The following is a 21143-nucleotide window of genomic DNA, read 5'->3' as shown; positions in this document are numbered from 1 at the left end:
AGTTCTAACTCTTTCTTCTCGACCTGCATACAGGTTTCTCAAGAGGCAGGTCAGGTGGTCTGGTATTCCCATTTCTTAAAGAATTTTCTACAGTTTGTTGTGATCCACACAGTCAAAGGCTTTGACATAGTCAATAAAGCAAAAGTAGATGTTTTTCTGGAACTCTCTTGCTTTTTTGATGATCCAAAGGACAGTGGCATTTTGATCTCTGGTTCCTCTGCCTTTTCTAAATCCATCATGAGCATCTGGAAGTTCACCGTTCATGTACTGTTGAAGCCTGGCTTGGAGAATTTTGAACATTACTTTGCTAGTGTGTGAGATGAGTGCAATTGTGCGGTAGTTTGAACATTCTTTGGCATTGCCTTTCTTTGAGACTGGAATGAAAACTGACCTTTTCCAGTCCTGTGGCCACTGCTGAGTTTTCCAAATTGGCTGGCATATTGAGTGCAGCACTTTCACAGCATCATCTTTTATGATCTGAAATAGCTCAAGTGGAATTCCATCACTTCTACTATCTTTGTTCATAGTGACGCTTCATAAGGCCCATTTGACTTTACATTTTAGGATGTCTGGCTCTAGCTGAGTGATCACATCTTCATGGTTATCTTGGAAAAAATAACTTAGAAATTAAAAATATGATTGGTCAGATGAAACAATTAATTGAAAGACTGTATGAGAAAAACAAAGAAGTTTCCCAAAGTCTAGAGCAAAAGCAAAATATGAGAGAAAAGAAAAAAGAAAAAAGAGACAGAAGATTATTGAAAGATGTCTCACTTTTGCCTACAGTGGTCTCAGTGAGGGAGAAGAGAAAATGGAAGAAGAAAAACTACTGCCTGTATAATAGACAACAATTTCCCAGGTTTGTGCTTGATAATAAGGTTTCGCTTGAAAGAATTCACATCAGCTAACTGCAATGAATTTAAAAATGATATCTAGTTCAGTTCAGTTCAGTCCCTCAGTTGTGTCCGACTCTTTATGACCCCAGGGACTGCAGCACGCCAGGCTATCCATCACCAACTCCCAGAGTTTACTCGAACTCTTGTCCATTGAGTCGGTGATGCCATCCAACCATCTCATCCTCTGTCATCCTCTTCTCCTCTTGCCTTCAATCCTTCCCAGTGTCAGGGTCATTTCAGATGAGTCAGTTCTTCACATCAGGTGGCCAAAGTATTGGAGTTTCAGCTTCAGCATCAGTCCTTCCAATGAACACTCAGGACTGATCTCCATTAGGATTGACTGGTTGGATTTCCTTGCAGTCCAAGGGACTCTCAAGAGTCTTCTCCAACATCACAGTTCAAAAGCATCGATTCTTCAGCACTCAGTTTTCTTTATAGTCCAACTTTCACATCCATACATGACTACTGGAAAAACCATAGCTTTGACTAGATGGACCTTTGTTGGCAAAGTAATGTCTCTGCTTTTTAATAAGCTGTCTAGGTTGGTCATAACCTTCCTTCCAAGGTGCAAGTGTCTTTTGATTTCATGGCTGCAGTCACCATGTGCACTGATTTTGAACCCCTCAAAATAAAGTCAGCCACTCTTTCCAAGGTTTCTCCATCTATTTGCCATGAAGTGATGAGACCAGATGCCATGATCTTAGTTTTCTGAATGTTGAGCTTTAAGCCAACTTTTTCACTCTCCTCTTTCATTTTCATCAAGAAGCTCTTTAGTTCTTCACTTTCTGCCCTAAGGGTGGTGTCATCTGCATATCTGGGGTTATTGATATTTCTCTCAGCAATCTTGATTCCAGCTTGTGCTTCACCCAGCCCAGCATTTCTCATGATGTACTCTGCATATAAGTTAAATAAGCAGGGTGAGAATATATAGCCTTGACATACATCTAGGTAAATTTTGTGAAATTGCTAGCCAGATATTTCAGAGATTAGGAGTAAAAATTCCTTTAAAAAACTAAGCTAATGAGAAAGGGAAGAAATTGTCAACAAAATCTGAATTAGTTAGCTAGGGAGCCCACTTCATGTCAGCTGCTGGACTCAATGCCTTCAGAATTCCAAAGGGAGAATTATTGTGAAACCACCACTGCCCTATAGCCTTTGAACCTTGGACAAACGTGAATGCTAAATAAATACATTTTCAGAAGGTAAAGGGCCAAATACTTTACCTTCTATATGTTCTTTCTTAGAAAGCCTTTCTAGATGTATTTCAGTATAAGAAAGAGAAGGATATGGAGCCCAGGAACCTGTAGGTATGACCCAAGAGAGTAAGAAAGTGTTGTCTCTGGTAGGAGGGAATGGTAGGTATGGGAGGACAAGGCACAGTGTGGGTGGGTGGGACAGTGGTGTTCTAATTCTAATCGTAAATACAGAGGAGGGGAAATACTGACTGAAATTAACAGAACAAGAAATCCAGGCAAGTAGTTGAAAGGATTAGAGAAAACTGAAGTTCATATATAACCTGGAATTACTTCACAATGTAGAAATCTACATATTAAACATAGATTATTCTAAATTAGCAAAAAAAAAAGTATTATTTCTAATAATGATTAAAACTATTTTGCACTTTTCCAAATTGCTTAAACAGCTGGCATCTCTCTCTCACTCCCTCTCTCCCCCGCTCTACTCTTTATCTGCATGAAATTGCTAGTTTTTATCCACACAAAAATCCCCACTTTTTAAATTTTAATCCACACAGAAATCCAAGGCACAGCAAAATTATCTGACTTCAGTTCCCACAGCTAGGAAATTAACTTTTCTCTTGGTCCAACATTAAAAACAAATCCTCCAGGATACTAATCCAGGCTAAATCTACATCCGAAAGGATAGTAGGTGGCAAGAGTGTATGCCAACAGTGGACCCTTCATTCATCAAGTACTAAAATGCAGAATCGCACAAACTCACCTTTGTGGCAAATGATGACTAACGTAGTCCTTCTTGTCAGTGTGACAAACCTATTAAAATGTGATGAATTCCTCAGGCAAATGCTTCTCATTAGCCTGACCTGTTGTCTATTTGCTGAAAACCATATGTGCATTCCCAAATGTGCACACCTAATACCTCTTCGGCAGACTGAGTTCTCTGAAACTCACTGATATTAATAGAAAACAGACTCAGAGATCAGGCTCAGATAGAAAAGAAAATCTATGAGTTGCCGTTGCTGTTTTTAGGTTTCAGCAGATTCAAATCTGTCTCTGCAACTCACAGCTTAATTGGTATTTCTATTATTATACAATTTCTAGCTTTATGTTTTCTAGTTCTGACATAATCATTTCCTAGTATGAGTTAGAAGGAATTCGAAGTTAAATATACTATTAATTTAAATATACTATCAATAAAATGATCAATTACTTCAATCCAATCATGGCCCAAATCAATCAGTTTAAATTTTAGTTTTAAGCTGCTTTTTGACAGCTTGTTCCAAAAGACTTATGTAATTATGATTGCCAACTTGTGATTTTCTGAATTTATAGGAGACAAGTCTAACATTGATAATTGAAACTGAGAACTGGGGAACTATGAACCCAAATGACATCTAATGATTAGTTTCAATGTCCACTTTCATTGAACACTGAGGCAGTATTGTTACATAACCAGATTGGCTAATCTCATGCCAAGAGCTTAAAATAATGCAAACATTTTATGCTCTGTGCCAGGGTTTAGGTTCTATTCCTAAATATCTCATCCTGAGCGACTTCACTTTCACTTTTCATTTTCGTGCATTGGAAAAGGAAATGGCAACCCACTCCAGTGTTCTTGCCTGGAGAATCCCAGGGACAGGGGAGCCTGGTGGGCTGCCATCTATGGGGTCGCACAGAGTCGGACACAACTGAAGTGACTTAGCAGCAGCAGCAGCAGTTGCTTTAGTGGAGAAACTGCACTAGGGTGTATTGCAGTTTTGCATTCACTGTTTCAACAATTAGCATTAGTGATAATGTCAAGAATTAGAGTTTGGGAGTTTGGCTCTTGCTCCACTGAGATGAGCTTCCTATCCAGGCCCAGCTGAGGTAGGAGATACATTGGCTGCAGCTGAACACTTCCCCAACCCCCGCCCCCGTAGACAGAACCTCCAAAACAGCAGAAACTCCATAAAAGCAGGATGATGAAGGAGGCTGGGCCCTGCCCAGGTAAGAGATAAAACACTACATATTTCTCATTCTCAAAGTTAAGGAGACCTCCCCGACTACACATGCGTAGAAACGTTCCTCAGAGGTTAGAAACGGGGGGAGGGCATCACTTGTCACTTCATAGTAAGTGATGTCAACTACCCATGAGCCTTTTCACCAGAATCCATCTTGGCTAAGGGGTACATGCGCACACATGGGAATTTCCTGAGGTATACCAAAGACGGCCTCAAGACCAGCCAAATCAAAGTGATTGGCCAGAGGAAACTCAGAAGAAATGCCCCTAAGACTCTCTCTAAGTCCACCCATGTGTCTATCCACACGTACTGTACTCTTGTCTTCCTAATAAACACCTCACTGGTTTCACTACTTCCCATCTCTGTGGGAATTTTTTTCTGCAAAGCCAAGGAGCCAGGACCTTGTCGTTGGTCTAGTGGATAGGATTTGGTGCTCTCACTGCCATGACCTGGCCTTAATCTCTGACCAGGAACTAGAAGCCTCGCTTCAAGCTGCTGCAGGCCAAGGCCACCTGACTTCACTACGATGTAAAAGAATTTCTTTTCTGCTAAATTGTTAAATTTAGGGTGGATTTATCTTCCTTCCATCCTTTCCCTCTGGGGCTGAGTATTCACTGGTCATGAGGCTCCTTAATGGAATTTCATGATGAAAAATGCTGTTGTTTAGTCACTAAGTCATGTTCAAGTCTTTTGCGACCCCATGGACTATAGCCAACCAGGCTCCTCTGTTCATGGGATTTCCCAGGCAAGAATATTGGAGTGGGCAGCCATTTTCTTCTCCAGGGGATCTTCCCGACCCAGAGGTCAAACCTGCATCTCCTGCATTGGCAAGTGGGTTCTTTACCACTGAGCTGACAGGGAAGCCCTCTGATGGAGAATACCTTTGAGATAAATAAATGCCCATGACTCTCTACAGAGCCTAATTATTACTAATAATAAAGTTTTATATTAAAGTTTATTAAAGGGCAGATTCAGGTCAAGAACATGGACTTTCTGATTCCTAGTTTGATGTTCTTTATATCAACTCATGCTGCATTTGGGCCATTACTAAGGATGTTGTTCCATTATACATGGGATGTGGGTTTTTTCCACACACTATGGTTTTTTGTGATACTCTGAATAAATTAGGAATGTGCTCATGTGTGTATGTGTGCATGCATGTGTAAATGTACAGGTGTAACAAGTATAAGAAATTCTGTTTTGAAAATAAGTATTCATGACAGAATCAAGAAAAAAAATAGAAACATACTCTTACCCAAACTGGTTAATTTAGATTAGAAAACCTTAGTGGATGTGATAGGCAGATTAATGGCACATCATGAATATCTACATCCTCATCTCTAGAACCTGAAAATATGTTAGACTACATGGTAAGAGATTTAAGATTGCAGATGTCATTAAGTCACTAATCAACTGGCCTGAAATATGGAGATTATCCCAGATTATCCAAGTGGGGCCAAAAAATTTACAAGAGTGAGTCCTTAAGAATAGGAAAAGCCTTGGAAAACACAACAAGAAAAGATGGCAGAGTGAGAAAAATCCTTACCAACATCGTTAGCTTCACAGATGGAGGAGGGGGACTTCCTTGGTGGTCCAGTGGTGAAGTCTTCACCTTCCAGTGCAGGGGGTGTGGATTCCATCCCTGGTCAGGAGCTAAAAATCCCGCTTGCCTCCAGGCCAAGAAGTCAAAGCATAAAACAGAAGCAACATTGTAACAAATTCAATGAAGACTTTAAACTAGGTCCACATTTAACAAATCTTAAAAAAGAAGGATGGAAGAAGGGGTGCAGGAGCCACAGCGCAGGAGCGGCCTTTAGTAGCTGGAAAAGGCAAGGAAAGAATCCATCCCTAGAGGCTCCAGGAGGAACTCAGCCCTGCTGAGCCCTTGACTTTAGCCCAAGTGAGATCATTTCAAACTTCCAGCCTCCAGAACTCTAAGATAAATTTGTATTACTTTAAGCCACTAAATTTATGGTCATTTGTTATAGCAGTCACAGAAACTAATACAACAGGACTCTCTTCAATGCAGTTTAGCTTTTTTAACCTAGAGAGGAGACACTACACTGAAATTAAACCTCACTGAATATTTCTGCTTATCAGTCAGACTCTTATTTTTTAATAATTCTAGGAGACTTTACACTTCCAGACATTCTCACTCTGTTATTCTTTTAACCAATGGTAAAGGAAGGGGAAAAAATAGTCTTGGGAGTAGTGTTTAGCCAATTTTCATCAAAATGTTTATCTCTGTAAATAGTTGTTTTCCTATTTCAGCTAATGTGTTATGAAACTTCAGTAATGTGTATTTTCTGTTACATATGAGATTTGGATATCTACAACATTAGAATACACAATATGAAAGCAGTTGTTTATCATTTTTTGCATATTTGCATCATCTTCCCTCGTATTATAACAACTGGCTATTATAAAGAAGATGAAAGTGATTCTCTGTTTTCTCAGATTCCTATTTTCTTTCATTATAACAAGTACTCAAACTTCCTGCTTTTACATAATTTAACACACAGTGATTAAGTTTACTAGAGCTTTATATTTTTTAAAATTGTGAAAACTGGGTAAAGTATTTTGAACAGCCCTCCAATAATTGTTGTTTAGTCATTAAGTTGTGCCCAACTCTTTGCAATCCCATGAACTGTAGCCCTCTGGGCTCCTCCGTCCGTGGGATTTCCTAGGTAAGAATACTGGAATGGATTGCCATTTTCTTCTCCAGTGGATCTTCCTGATTCTGGGATCGAATCCATATCTCCTATGTTCCCTGCTTTGCAGGCATAGTCTTTACCACTCTGCAGTCTCTAATCAGAGTATACAAGTCTATTAAGGTATTACGTACACTAGGGAACATGCCAGAAAGGAAATTTTTTTAATGAGAAAAAGAAATATAGATATAGATATATAGATAGATCTTTACAAATATATGTAGCATACATATAGATACACAGATGCATGTATATATGTGGAAGAGTACATAGTTTTAATCTATAGACAGATAATTTTCTCAAATCCTTTCATAAAGACATGCAGAAAAACTATAATAGTATAACCAAAACTCACACAAATCATGTCATCCAAGCTAGATGATGTGACATCCTCAAGAACTCCAAAATATAAGTGAAGACAAACTACTGATAGTTTCAAAACCTACGTAGTATCAACAGAGGAGGCATGGGTATCTGATGGAACTGACATCAAAAGAACACCCAAATAGATACCCTGAGACACAGGGCAGGCAATGCAAGGATGGTAGCTGAAACTAGGAAAGATTTTGCATGCTCCAGTTTTGAGGTGAGTACATGATAAACTGAGGGAGCTGAAGCTGTGTGGGTACTATGAACTCTCCAATCTCAAAACTAATACAAGAGTTTCCTTCCAGAACAAAATTTGCTAGTGACTCAGAAATGTCTATGAATGAAAAACAAAACTGAGTGGGACAGAGGCCAATAGGGTGAAAGAAAGAGGTTTAGATTCCAGACATCAGGAGGAGAAGAGGTGGCAGAACTCAAATTGCAAAGTCACATCTTTTTAATCTCTTTGTAAGGACTGAAGAAGAACTAAAGAGCCTCTTGATGGAAGTAAAAGAGGAGAGTGAAAAAGTTGGCTTAACGCTCAACATTTAGAAAATGAAGATCATGGCATCCGGTCCCATCACTTCATGGGAAATAGATGGGGAAACAGTGGCTGACTTCATTTTTCTGGGCTCCAAAATCACTGCAGATGGTGATTGCAGCCATGAAATTATAAGATGCGTACTCCTTGGAAGTAAAGTTATGACCAACCTAGGCAGCATTTTGAAAAGCAGAGACATTACTTTGTCAACAAAGGTCTGTCTAGTCAAGGCTATGGTTTTTCCAGTAGTCATGTATGGATGTGAGAGTTGGACTATAAAGAAAGCTGAGCACAAAAGAATTGATGCTTTTGAATTGTGTTGTTGGAGAAGACTCTTGAGATTCCCTTGGACCGCAAGGAGATCCAACCAGTCCATCCTAAGGGAAATCAGTCCTGAATATTCATTGGAAGGACTGATGCTGAAGCTGAAACTCCAATACTTTGGCCACCTGATGCGAAGAGCTGACTCATTTGAAAAGACCCTGATGCTGGGGAAGATTGAGGGCAGGAGAAGAAGGGGATGACAGAGGATGAGATGGCTGGATAGTATCACTGACTCAATGGACATAGGTTTGAGTGGACTCTGGGAGTTGGTGATGGACAGGGAGGACTGGCGTGCTGCGGTTCATGGGGTCGCAAAGAGTTGGATATGACTGAGCGACTGAACTGAACTGAACTTTAAGGACAATAGCTGCGAAGCTATCCTGACCCATGTCCCCACATAAAAACTTCAGGGAAAATAATTCTAAGTAAAAGTGAACAATAAGATGTCAATTCATATCAACTTGGAAAAATTAGGCATGATGAACTAATCTTATTTCATACTATATGTCAAACTAAATTCTGGATTGACTTTAGACTCGAGGGTGAAGGTAATTCAATAAAGGTTTTCACAGGCAAACTTCATTGAGAAAATCTTCATGGCTTTGGAGTAGAAAAAAATTTCTTAAGCAAAATACAGAAAGCACAGATAATTTAAAAAACAATAAATTATATGGCATCAAAATTTAGAACTTCTATCCATTGAAAGATACCATTGACAAGTCATTAAAGACTGAAAAGGCAAGTCATAAATTGGAAGGACAATGCTCACAATATATATCTTTGACAAATGATTCATATGCAGACTATGCATAAAGAAATTCTGCAAAACAATAAAAGAAAATCAGGATAATTGATTTTGGAAAAAATGGCAAAAGAGTTGAATAGACACTTAACAGAAAAGAATATCAAAATGTCCAGGAAATATATGAAAATTGCCCAGCTTCTTTAGGTATCAGGGATATGCAGATCAAAACTACAATGAGCTACAACTGCATACATAGCTGATGGTTAAAACAAAAAGGGTAGAACTACATTGTTTAAGAGAATATGAATCCACCAGAACTCTCTTACAATGCTGTTTGAAATGCAAACAGGTACACCCACTTTGGGAAATTGGATGTATCTTCTAGAGCTTGATTTGCATATCCTATGACTCAGTAATCTTACTAGGATATTTCCAACAGAACCTATACTAACTTGATATTACAGTTTGAAATACCCCTAGAAAACCTAACATGTAGAGATTTTTCTAATAAAACTACTGGACTTCCAAGGAAAAATAGCAAGTCATCTACAAGGAATAGAATCAGACTGATATACTTTTCAACAGCAACCTCCATGTCAGTAGGAAACAGATATTTAAATATAATAGTAAAAATCAATCAAGTATTAAAAAACAAGACAAAGAGTTAAAAAAAAAAAACCAACCCAAAAACATGGGTGAATTCTTCTATGACCTGTGAATGAGGAAAACTTTCTTAAAAGTCTGGAAACAATATGGAAAAAAATAGATAAAATGATTCTACTAAGAATAAAAACATTAAAACAATTTTTGTGTGTAAATGACAAACTTGGAAAAGTATTTTCAACTGATATCACAAATGAAGGGTTAATTGTTGCCATTGTTGTTTCTCAGTTGCTAAGTTGTGTCTGACTCTTTGCAAACCCATGAACTGAAGGGTTAATATTTCTGTGTAATTAACTTCTAATAATATTTAAAAAAACAGCAAAATCTCTGTATAAAAACAGGCTAAAGAAATGATCAGACAATTCACAGAAAAATAAATACAAATAGGTATTCAACATATGAAAAGCATTTCTCACAATAAGAGAAATGCAAATTAACACTAAACTAAAATAACATTTCTCACTTATCACATTGGAAAAATTCAAATTTGTCAGTCTTTTAGGATGATGAAATCTGTATGCAGGTCATACATACCTGAGAAATCTGTATGCAGGTCAAGAAGCAACAGTTAGAACTGGACATGGAACAACAAACTGGTTCCAAATCGGGAAAGAGTACATCAAGGCTGTATACTGTCACCCTGATTATTTAATTTATATGCAGAGTACATCATGAGAAATGCTGGGCTGGATGAAGCACAAGCTGGAATCAAGATTGCTGGGAGAAATATCAATAATCCCAGATATGCAGATGACACCACCCTTATGGTAGAAAGTGAAGAAGAACTAAAGAGCCTCTTGATGAAAGTGAAAGAGGAGAGTGAAAAAGTTGACTTAAAACTCAACACTCAGAAAACAAAGATCATGGCATCCGGTCCCATCACTTTAAGCAAATAGATGAGGAAACAATGGAAACAGTGACAAAGTTTATTTTTTTGAGCTCCAAAATCACTGCGGATGGCGACTGCAGCCATGAAATTAAAAGACGCTTACTCCTTGGAGGAAAAGCTATGACCAACCTGGACAGCTTATTAAAAAGCAGTGACATTACTTTACCAACGAAGTATGGTTTGTACTTCAAAGCTATGTTTTTTCAAGTAGTCATGTATGGATGTGAGAGTTGGACTATAAAAAAAGCTGAGTGCAGAAGAATTGATGCTTTTGAACTGTGGTGTTGGAGCAGACTCTTGAGAGTCCCTTGGACTGCAAGGAGATCCAGTTGGTCCATCCTAAAGGAGATCAGTCCTGGGTGTTCATTGGAAGGACTGATGCTGAAGCTGAAACTCCTAGTACTTTCGCCACCTGATGCAAAGAGCTGACTCATTTGAAAAGTCCCTGATGCTGGGAAAGATTGAAGGCAAGAGGAGAAGGGGACAACAGAGGATGAGATGGTTGGATGGTATCACTGATTCAATGGACATGAGTTTGGGTGGACTCCGGGAGTTGGTGACGGACAGGGAGGCCTGGCATGCTGTGGTTCATGGAGTCGCAAAGAGTTGGATACAACTGAGCAACTGAACTGAACTGAACTAGAATGATGAAGAAAATTTAGCTATAACTAGCAAAATTATATATATATGTATTTTTGATCAGTTAAACATCCAATAATCTATCTGAAAGAAACACTGGGAAAATTATAGATAGATGTGCAGAACAACTCATTGTAGGGTCATCTGTAAAAGCAATAGATGGAGAAAACCAAATAACTATGACTTGCATATCTACATTTGCAAATAGAAGAGGATAATATTTATATATTGCAATGGAGTTCTCTCCAGAACATGTTTTTCACTGTAAAAAGTGAGTTGGATAAAAGTGTTAATAGAATACTAATTCTCTAAGAAGGAAGGAGAGGAGTATATGTATGTGTCTGTGTGTGCTTATGTTAAAATTTTTTTTAATCCAACAAATGAGATGGAAAGAGAAAAAAGAAAGTTACTTTGGAGGGAAGGTGATAATACTTTGTTTTGTAGATTTGACTTTGGAAGAGAATAACTATTTTACCGATTATAAAACCAAATTAAATTTTAAAAGCAATCCCTAACAGAAATAAAACAAACTAACTTACATGTATATCCAATTGGTGGCATAATTCCAGAGAACTATTCTATGTGACTTAAAGATAATAATTTAAAGAACTACAACACAACTACATAAATAAATAATTACCTGTAATAATATTATTAGTGGTAGTGCTGGTTTTGTTATTCTGAGACTGCTGTGTTGTGGGATAAAGAGCATGCTTAATTTTGTAATGTTCTAATTTACATTAAGTATAATTGAAAACTGGTATTCTCCACAGAGGGAAATAAGACAGAGAAGTAAGATTAAAGAATTTAAGTAAAGACCCTGTAGTTGGAAGTATTAGCATCAATTTATCATGTATTTTATTTGAAAAATTATTTTCTAGTATTGAAAAAGGCTAGAAACAATGAGAAACTCAGTTGGACTGAGCAATTTTAGTATCCAACGTGATGCTTAATTTTGTTATCTGACTGGGCCACAGGCCACCCAGATATTTGATGAAACATTATTTGGGGTGTATTTTATTTATTTATTTATATTTTTGGCTGTGCTGGGTCTTCACTGCTGTGCACAGGCCTTCTCTGTGGTGGAAAGAGGGTCTACTCTCTGGTTGTGGTGTATGAGCTTCTCACTGAGGTGGCTTCTTCCATCGAGGAACACGGGCCCTGTGGTGAGCAAACTTCAGTAGCTGTGGTTCACAGGCTCTAGAGTATGGGCTCAGAAGTTGTGCTGCATGGCCTTTGTTGCCCTGCAGCATGTGGAATCTTCCCAGACCAGGGATTGAACCCATGTCCGCTGCATTGGCAGGCAGATTCTTGACCACTGGATCATCAGGGATGTCCTATCTTGGGTATCTCTGTAAGAATGTTTTGGGGTAAGATTAACATTTAAAATTGGTAGACTATATAAAGCAGATTGTCCTCCCTAAAGTGGATGGATTTCATTTAATCAGTTGAAGGCCTGAATAGAAAAAAAAAAAAAGCTAACTCTCCCTGAGTAAGGGGCTTCCCTGATAGCTCAGTTGGTAAAGAATCCACCTGCAATGCAGGAGACCCCAGTTGGATTCCTGGATCAGGAAGATCCCCTGGAGAAGCGATGGGCTACCCACTCTATTATTCTTGGGCTTCCCTCATGGTTCAGACAGTAAAGAATCTGCCTGCAATGTGGGAGACCTGGGTTCGATCCCTGGGTTGGGAAGATCCCTTGAAGAAAGGAAAGGCTACCTACTCCAGTATTCTGATCTAGAAAATTCCATGGACTGTATAGTTCATGGGGTCGCAAAGAGTTGGACACAACTGAGTGACTTTCACTTTCACTTTCACTGAGTAAGAGAGGATTTTTCCTACTTCAGCGCCTTTGAATTGGAACATGGGCTTTTTCCCTGTCTTCAGATTGGACCTGAAACAGTTCTTTCTGGGATTTAAGCCTGCAAGCCTCTGAAATGGAACTACATTATTGGTCCTCCTGAGTCACCAGCTTTCTCACCCGTGTCACCACCTGAGTCACCCTGAGGATATGAGACTTACCAGCCTCCATAACTGTCTGGACAAATTCTTTATCTTTGCACATGCGGGAGCACGTGTGTGTGCGTGCGTGTACACACACACACACACACACACACACACACATGCATGCATCCTATTGGTTCTTTATCTTGAGAATCCTGGCAAGACACCCAGACTGTGGTCCTGAAATACCATTTCCCACTAAAAATACCCCAGCACTTTTGGAGAAATGACTGATTCTAGGGCCCTAGTAGGAGAAGGCAATGGCACTCCACTCCAGTACTCTTGCCTGGAAAATCCCATGGACGGAGGAGCCTGGTAGGCTGCTGTCTATGGGGTCGCACAGAGTCGGACACGACTGAAGCGACTTAGCAGCTTAGCAGCAAGGCCTTAGTAAGGTAGCTGCTGCTGCTGCTAAGTCGTTTCAGTCGTGTCTGACTCTGTGCGACCCCATAGACGGCAACCCACCAGGATCCCCCACCCCTGGGATTCCCCAGGCAAGAACACTGGAGTGGGTTGCCATTTCCTTCTCCAATGCATGAAAGTGAAAAGTTAAAGTGAAGTCGCTTAGTCGCGTCCGACTCTTAGCGACACCATGGACTGGAGCTTACCAGGCTCCTCCATCCAGGGATTTTCCAGGCAAGAGTACTGGAGTGGGCTGCCAGTGCCTTCTCCATTAGTAAGGTAGGTGCTGGGTTTAATGTAGTTCATCATATCAGAGACCAAGGGAAACTATCAAAAAATATTAAGATCATGTCAAAAAGAATCAGAAGCCAACTTAGATCTCATTGACACTTTGTTTATAAGGACAATAATGGAAACAGAAGGAGGAAAAGTGGAAGCCATGAGGTATTTTATTTTCTTGGGCTCCAAAATCACAGTGGACTGTGACCGCAACCATGAAATTAACTTGCTCCTTGGGAGGAAAGCTATGACAATCCTAGACAGCATATTAAAAAGCAGAGACATCATTTTGCTGACGAAGGTCCATCTAGTCAAAGCTACAGTTTTTCTTGTAGTCATGTATGGATGTGAGAGATGGACTGTAAAGAAGGTTGAGCACCAAAGAATTGATGCTTTTGAATTGTAGTACTGGAGAAGACTCCTGAGAGTCCCTTGGACTGCAAGGAGATCAACCCAGTCAATCTAAAGGAGATCAGTTCTGAGTGTTCATTGGTAGGACTGAGTCTGAAGCTGAAGCTCCAATATTTTAGCCACCTGATTAGAAGAGCTGACTCATTGGAAAAGACCCTGATACTGGGAAAGATTGAAGGCCGGGGGAGAAGGGGATGACAGAGGATGAGATATTTGGATGTTATCATCAACTCAATGGACATGAATTTGAGAAAACTCTGGAAGATACTGGAGGACAGAGGAACCTTCTGTGCTAAGAGCTGGGCACGACTTAGCAACTGAACGACAACAGGAAAATAAAGGGGAAAAACTTGAATTTCCTATAAAAATTTTACTATGGGATAGTGAAATAGGAGAATAAGGCATTCTGTCACTTGAAATACAAGCTGATAGGAGAAACACTAGATGTAAAATATTTCTATATGGCAGACCTAATGAAGTAATGGATCTAGATTTATTCATTGCTAACACAACATGGTTCTTTATGCAAAGTACAGCAGCACTATGAAATGGCATCAGAAATCATCAAACCTTATTTTGTGTCTATCAATAGTAATGCTATCAGCTAGGAAGGTCTGGGAGCTCTCACCTTGACCCATGGTGAGTCCCCATAGACATTTCCAATGTGGCAGCTGGACCAGCCCTTGTGATTTTTATTTTGATTGCAAGATGCCTGCAGACGTCAGGAACAACCATCAGGGAACTTTGACATAAACAAGGTTTATTACTCACAGGTGCTGGAGGGTACACAGCATGCTTGGGGCCATACAACAAGGTCATGGGGAGAGAGAGAAAAGAGAGAGTGGACCTTGAAGTTCTGCCTTTAACGGGGTCAAGGGTGTGGTGTCTAGGGTTTTGCGATTTCACTGTTTATTGGTGAATGCAAAACATAAGAGTGGGAATTAAAGTAGAGGGAAGGAAAATCAGAGTCACCAAAAAGGTCAGTTATCTGGGTCAACCAGGACTTTGTAGAAGAACTTCATGGGTGGCGTGGCCTGGCTCTTTACATAATGGCTATTTGATAATGTGTCTATTCAAAACCCATGTCTTTGAAGTGGGTGCATTTACTATCAGTCACTTACATTACACCTTGACAAGCAAAAGAAAGAACCTAATTGTCAAGCCCTTATACTACAAACTATATCTGCGACCCCATGGACTATACAGTCCATGGAATTATCCAGGCCAGAATACTGGAGTGGGTAGCATTTCCCCTCTCCAGGGGATCTTCCCAAGCCAGGGATCGAACCAAGGTCTCCCGTACTGCAGGTGGATTCTTTACCAACTGAGCCACAAGGGAAGGCCATGTCTGAGAACATCTCTTCCCAGTTACCATCTATATAGACTAGGAGGACAGAGAACAAATTAAATGACACCATAAGGATGCAATGATCTAAATTCAGATGATCAGAAAAGTTATAGAGCAAAAGATCAGTTTCTTTAACAAATTGAGAGAAAACATACAGATTGGAGACATACAAGCTTAAAAGTGATTTCAGAGACATATAAACAATGAAATGTATGAACTTACTTGGAATCTGATTCAAACTATAAGAATTTCTATTGCAAAGCAATTAATACTAATATTATTCTTCATCTTGAACGCCCCAGCTTGCTTGTAGTACAAATCAAAGAAATAATTTCTCTTATTTTCAACTTTAATACTCCACTAAAATATACAGGTTAATTACCATATTAATGTTGTCTGTTGCAAGTGACTTCAAATCTCTTTTTGGGAAAGGCCAGACATAAATTATTAAGTAAATATTCAAAATAAACTAGGGGGGAGTCATAAGGTACACATATGTATAGCTTAATAAATCCTTAATAAATCCTGCCAAAGTTTTCCAAAGTGATTGAACCAATTTACACTTCTACTAGCAGAGGTTGATAGGAGCTAGGGATAAATGGAAAGAAAAGCAAGACATCTGGGCTCCAGGTTTAGGGAGGATATGGATTTCAGAACTCCTAGGCAGTGAACCTACTGGGTAGTAGTTTGTACTCAGAAGTTTCTCTCAAATGATTGAGTACCCACAGAGGAGGGAAGACAGAAGAGAAGAAATGACAGCTCACACAGGAGGGGCCCCTCAGGACTTAGGTCCTAGTGGTATAAACAACAGTGTATACCAGAGGGTCTCACATTTTGCCAGCCCCTCCTCCCCTCCAATATGCCAAACATTTGGCAACATCTGGAGACTTTTCTTGGTTTCCCATACCATACGGCACGTGGAATCTTAGTTCCCGACCAGAGATTGAACCTGCTCCCCCTGCAGTGGAAGAGCCAAGTCTTAACCACTAGACCACTGGAGACATTTTTGATTGTCAGATTTTAGCAGAGTTGGGACGTACTATAGGCAAGTCACTTTCAGAAGCCAGGGATGCTGCTAAACATTATGTGTACAATCTGTAACCAAGAAGTATCTGACCCCAAAGACCAATAGTGCCAAGTCTGAGAAATCTTGCATGTACCCCTGAGGGACAGTCATGAAAAGAGGCACAGGAGAGGCTTCTGGGGGTACCAGCAATGTCAAGTTTCTTGACCTGCGTGCTGGTTTCCTAACGATATTCAATTAGTAAAGATTCATCAAACTGTACCATTGATATATGCACTTATATATATGTGTATGTATATATACACATACACATATGTGAGTAGGCTCAGCCGTGTCTAACTATTTGAGACCCTATGGACTATAGCCCGCCTGGCTCCTCTGGCCATGGGATTCTCCCGGCAAGACTATTGGAGTGGGTTTCTATTTCCTCCTCCCGATAAGCACACACACACACATATACATAGGTATGTATCTTAATTTAATAAAAGCATACAATATGTGCCTGACATTTATGAGTTTTTATATTCTTTATTCAAAACCCCATCATTTGGGTGTTATTATTCTTAATCTAGGAATGGAGAAATTGGGGCTCCAGGAAGATAAATGCGCTGCCCAGAGACATACAGTAAATTACCATCATAGTACCCAGCTGTGAACTTGAACTTCTCTCTTCCTAGCTCCAGGTCAAGGAGGTCACCCAAGCCAATAACAATCAAATGTTAATGAAAGGCAGTTGGAGGAAGCAAAGTGGTTTTCATTTCGATATAGTCCAAATCTGGTCTCAACCAGCCCTCAGCCCTCTGAGCTCGCCCCACCCCCATTTTAAATTGCCTGTTTTAGGGTATGTGAAATATTTGCGGCCTCTGAGTTAGAAAATGGACAGCTGTAAAAGACAGAAAGAGAGCGAAAAACAGATTAAATAAGGTAGCAGTTGTAGAGCTTATCAGGACGTTGGAAGAGAAGTGCAAAACGATAAAGTTTAAAACTTAATGGCAAGTTTGAAGAGAACATGTGCATTGCATTCATGTTCCCATAGGACTATGAATAATCGAAATCTAGGCTGAAATCTAAGGGTTAGGAGAAAAGGGGGCATTAATTATTAAAATGAATGAGACACTATTCATTTGGAAATCTTTCACAGGAACAGTCAATATGAATACTTGATAGAAATGGACAGCTTGACCAAGTTACCATTTATAAGAAACACAGGAAAGAGCTGTCAGGAAACCTTATCCTTCAAGTCAATAGTCTTAAAATGACCCAAGACCTCAGAGTTTTCACCACTGCACCCTCCTCCCAACCTCCTAACCACGACCTTTCAAAGTGGTTCATGTAAAATCAAGAATTGAAGCACAGATCAAAGCCCTAAGCCTAGACAGACCCTGTTAATTATGCAAAATATCTTTGTAATTGACTAAAACTATGATTTCTAAGTGCCTTGAATATCAATGACCATCAAAACAGTAGCTACTGGGATGCCTGTAATGACCCAGGGTTTTAAAAGCAAATTTACTACTATCAATTATGAAGCTTCAACTTAAGGATATTCAGTGAACGGAATTATCTGGAGAAGACCATGAGGTCTGCTTGCTATTTAAAATCAGTATAGAAGATTCAGTGGTATTTCACAAAGCTCCAATTTTAAGTTTAATTTGCTGAAAAAAAAATACAGACTGATTAGTTGAAACCAACCACTTCTTAAGACCATAATTGTGATAAATGCTCCTGGATCTAGTTTAAAAGAAGTGTCTGATCAACTGGACTGAAAGGATCGACGTTACATGCCGACCTGTTCAAACATCTTTATTAGTGCTTTGGAAGAGAAAAGAATATTCAGCACAAACATTTCAGATGATTATAAAATGGAATATACATAGTATATTATATATATATATATATTTATATGTATATATATAGTACTGTGTCTGACTCTTTGCGACCCCATGGACTGTAGCCTACCAGGCTCCTCCGTCCATAGAATTTTCCAGGCAAGAATACTGGAGTGGGTTGCCATTTCCTTCTCCAGGGGATCTTCCCGACTCGGGGATCGAACCCAGGTCTCCTGCATTTCAGGCAGACACTTTACCTTCTGGGCCACCAGAGGAGGTATATATAGTACAGACAATATGAAAAAGAAGAAATAGTAATTTTTATAGGATAAGGTATTTTTTTCTACTGAGTCATAAGCCAGGTAACACTTGCTTGGGGTAAAAGTTGCTGCACCAAAAGGTGTCAGTAAACATGCTGCTAAATCGTTTCAGTCATGTCCGACTCTGTGCGACCCCATAGATGGCAGCCCATGAGGCTCCACTGTCCCTGGGATTCTCCAGGCAAGAACACTGGAGTGGGTTACCATTTCCTTCTCCAATGCATAAAACTGAAAAGTGAAAGTGAAGTCTCTCAGTCGTGTCTGACTCTTCGCGGTCCCATGGACTGCAGCCTACCAGGCTCCTCCGTCCATGGGATTTTCCAGGCAAGCGTACTGGAGTGGGTTGCCATTGTAAACATAGTCAAGTGCAAAACTTTCAGAGTTGGAGCCGACGGGAACCTGTGTACTCTCCCCAGGTAAGCTCAGCTCCATCCAGATGCGATGGTGTTGCAGGATTAGAGCACCTGTCCCTGACCGTTGATGTCCAACCTTTCTCCCATCAGAGGCGGTGCTTCCCATTTGTTATACCAGATTCTCATCTAGCAACTTCCAGTTTCTGCCTGGGTGCAGCCCCACATGCAATGTAAATCACATACAGGCGATTCATGCCTCAACTGAAAAAAAAAAATCTGTGGTCTCCCTTGAGTGTGCCAGGAATGTCCCACTTGTTCTGTTAACTTTTTTTGGCTGGACTGCTTCTCTAAGCTGTGTGGGCCTTTTGGGGATAAAAATGCCCAAACAAAAGCAAACTCACCTCAAGCCTTGGCTGGGCAGAGGCACATTGGGTCAGTTAGAGCAACTGTTTATTATGCAGTCAAACAAATGATTTCATATATTTTCACTTTTCCAACCAGTTGTTTTGATCTAATAACGAAAATACATGGGTGATAGAAGCTTGTTATTGTAATAAATTGAATGAATGGAAAACCAACTGAAATTTTAGGATTTTTCAGCCTATAAAGACTAACTTAATAAAACATTTCCCAGAGAAAACCTGGATCAGAAATGAATGAGTCGGATTCTGGCAACGAGCAAGCTACTGATTTGGGGCTCCTAGGAAAACACTGCTGTACCCTGAGGTTTCAAGCCCAGCAAGAGACAGACTTCTAATATTGTGCCTGAAAACACAACACTTGGATTCTTAATTGGAATCTTTGGGTCAATTTTTGGAGATATGTAAAATTTCCCAAAATTTATGACTGTATGTGTGTATGTATATACAAATTGAAGGAGTCCAGAATATACTATTGTGACACACAAATTATTTTGAGCTGAAAGCATTTAAAAATCAACAGATGAAATTTTTTCCTGAACTCCTTTATCTGACTAAAAGCAGAGACTCCCACAAAGAACTCAATTGTTTTTAAATTCCCTGCCCAAGAGTAAGGTAGGAAGGTAGACTCTTATCACCAGGAACAATGAGAAGGCACCACACCTAGAGAGACATTGTCACAAAACCTTCCTGTCTCCCATCCCTCTCTTCTCCCGAGGACCCATCTATTTTTCCTAAAAATCACTAGTTTTCCATGTACTATCCTTTCTTCCCCCCAACAAGTCATTTATCTTCCCATTTTACATGCCTTTCTCCTCCTTCCCTTCACCCCTTAAGATGGTGTTTAAGCCCCAAATTCTTTTTTCTTTTCATATTTTCTTAATTTATTTTTAAATTTATTTTCAATTGGAGGATAATAGCTTTGCAATATTGTGTTGATTTCTGCCATACATCAACATGAACCAGCCCCACACATCCCCTCCCTCCCCCCACCTCCCACCCCATCCCACCCCTTTAGATTGTCACAGAGCACCAGATTTGAGCTCCCTGCATCATACAGCAAATCCCCACTGGCTGTCTATTTTACATATGATAATGTATATGTTTCAATTCTACTCTCTCAATTCGTCCTACCCTCTCCTTCCCTGACTGTGTCCACAGGTCTCTTCTTTATGTCTTAAGCCCCAAATTCTAACTGCCCACTTTGAGTCACATTTCTTTTTTTTTTTAATTTTAAGTTAGTTTATTTATCTATTTTTTAACTTTACAATATTGTATTTGTTTTGCCATACATTGACATGAATCCACCATGGGTGTACATGTGTTCCCCTTCCAGAACCCCCCTCCCACCTCCCTTCCCATCCCATCCCTCCAGGTCATCCTGGTGCACCAGCCCCAAGCACCCTGTATCATTCATCGAACCTGGACTGGCGTTTCTTTGTGATCTGCCTAATATGCATACATGGTTAAAATCTGTTTTTCTCTTATAAATCTGTTACTTGAGTTTAATTTGTAGGCCTCCAACTATTGAGCAAAGAAGGTAAAGTTTTCCATTTCAACTATATATATATATGCATATATATGTATATACATACACTCTCAACTATATTATTGATATCTATTTTCTATATATATATCTATCAATCATCCATCTCTCTTTCTTCCTGTGGGAGAGAAGACATGTAGCCTTCCTACGGAACGAACCAAAACAAAAAAATCCATCATCTTTTTTCTCATAAGCTTTAATATATAAAAGAGGAAGAAAAATGAATGATTCATATGAG

Source organism: Giraffa tippelskirchi, chromosome 12 (genome assembly GCF_054371585.1).
Source record: "Giraffa tippelskirchi isolate mGirTip1 chromosome 12, T2T-mGirTip1v1.2.pri, whole genome shotgun sequence".
NCBI classification, from domain to species: Eukaryota; Metazoa; Chordata; class Mammalia; order Artiodactyla; family Giraffidae; genus Giraffa; species Giraffa tippelskirchi.
Note: the sequence above shows the minus strand (reverse complement) of the source record.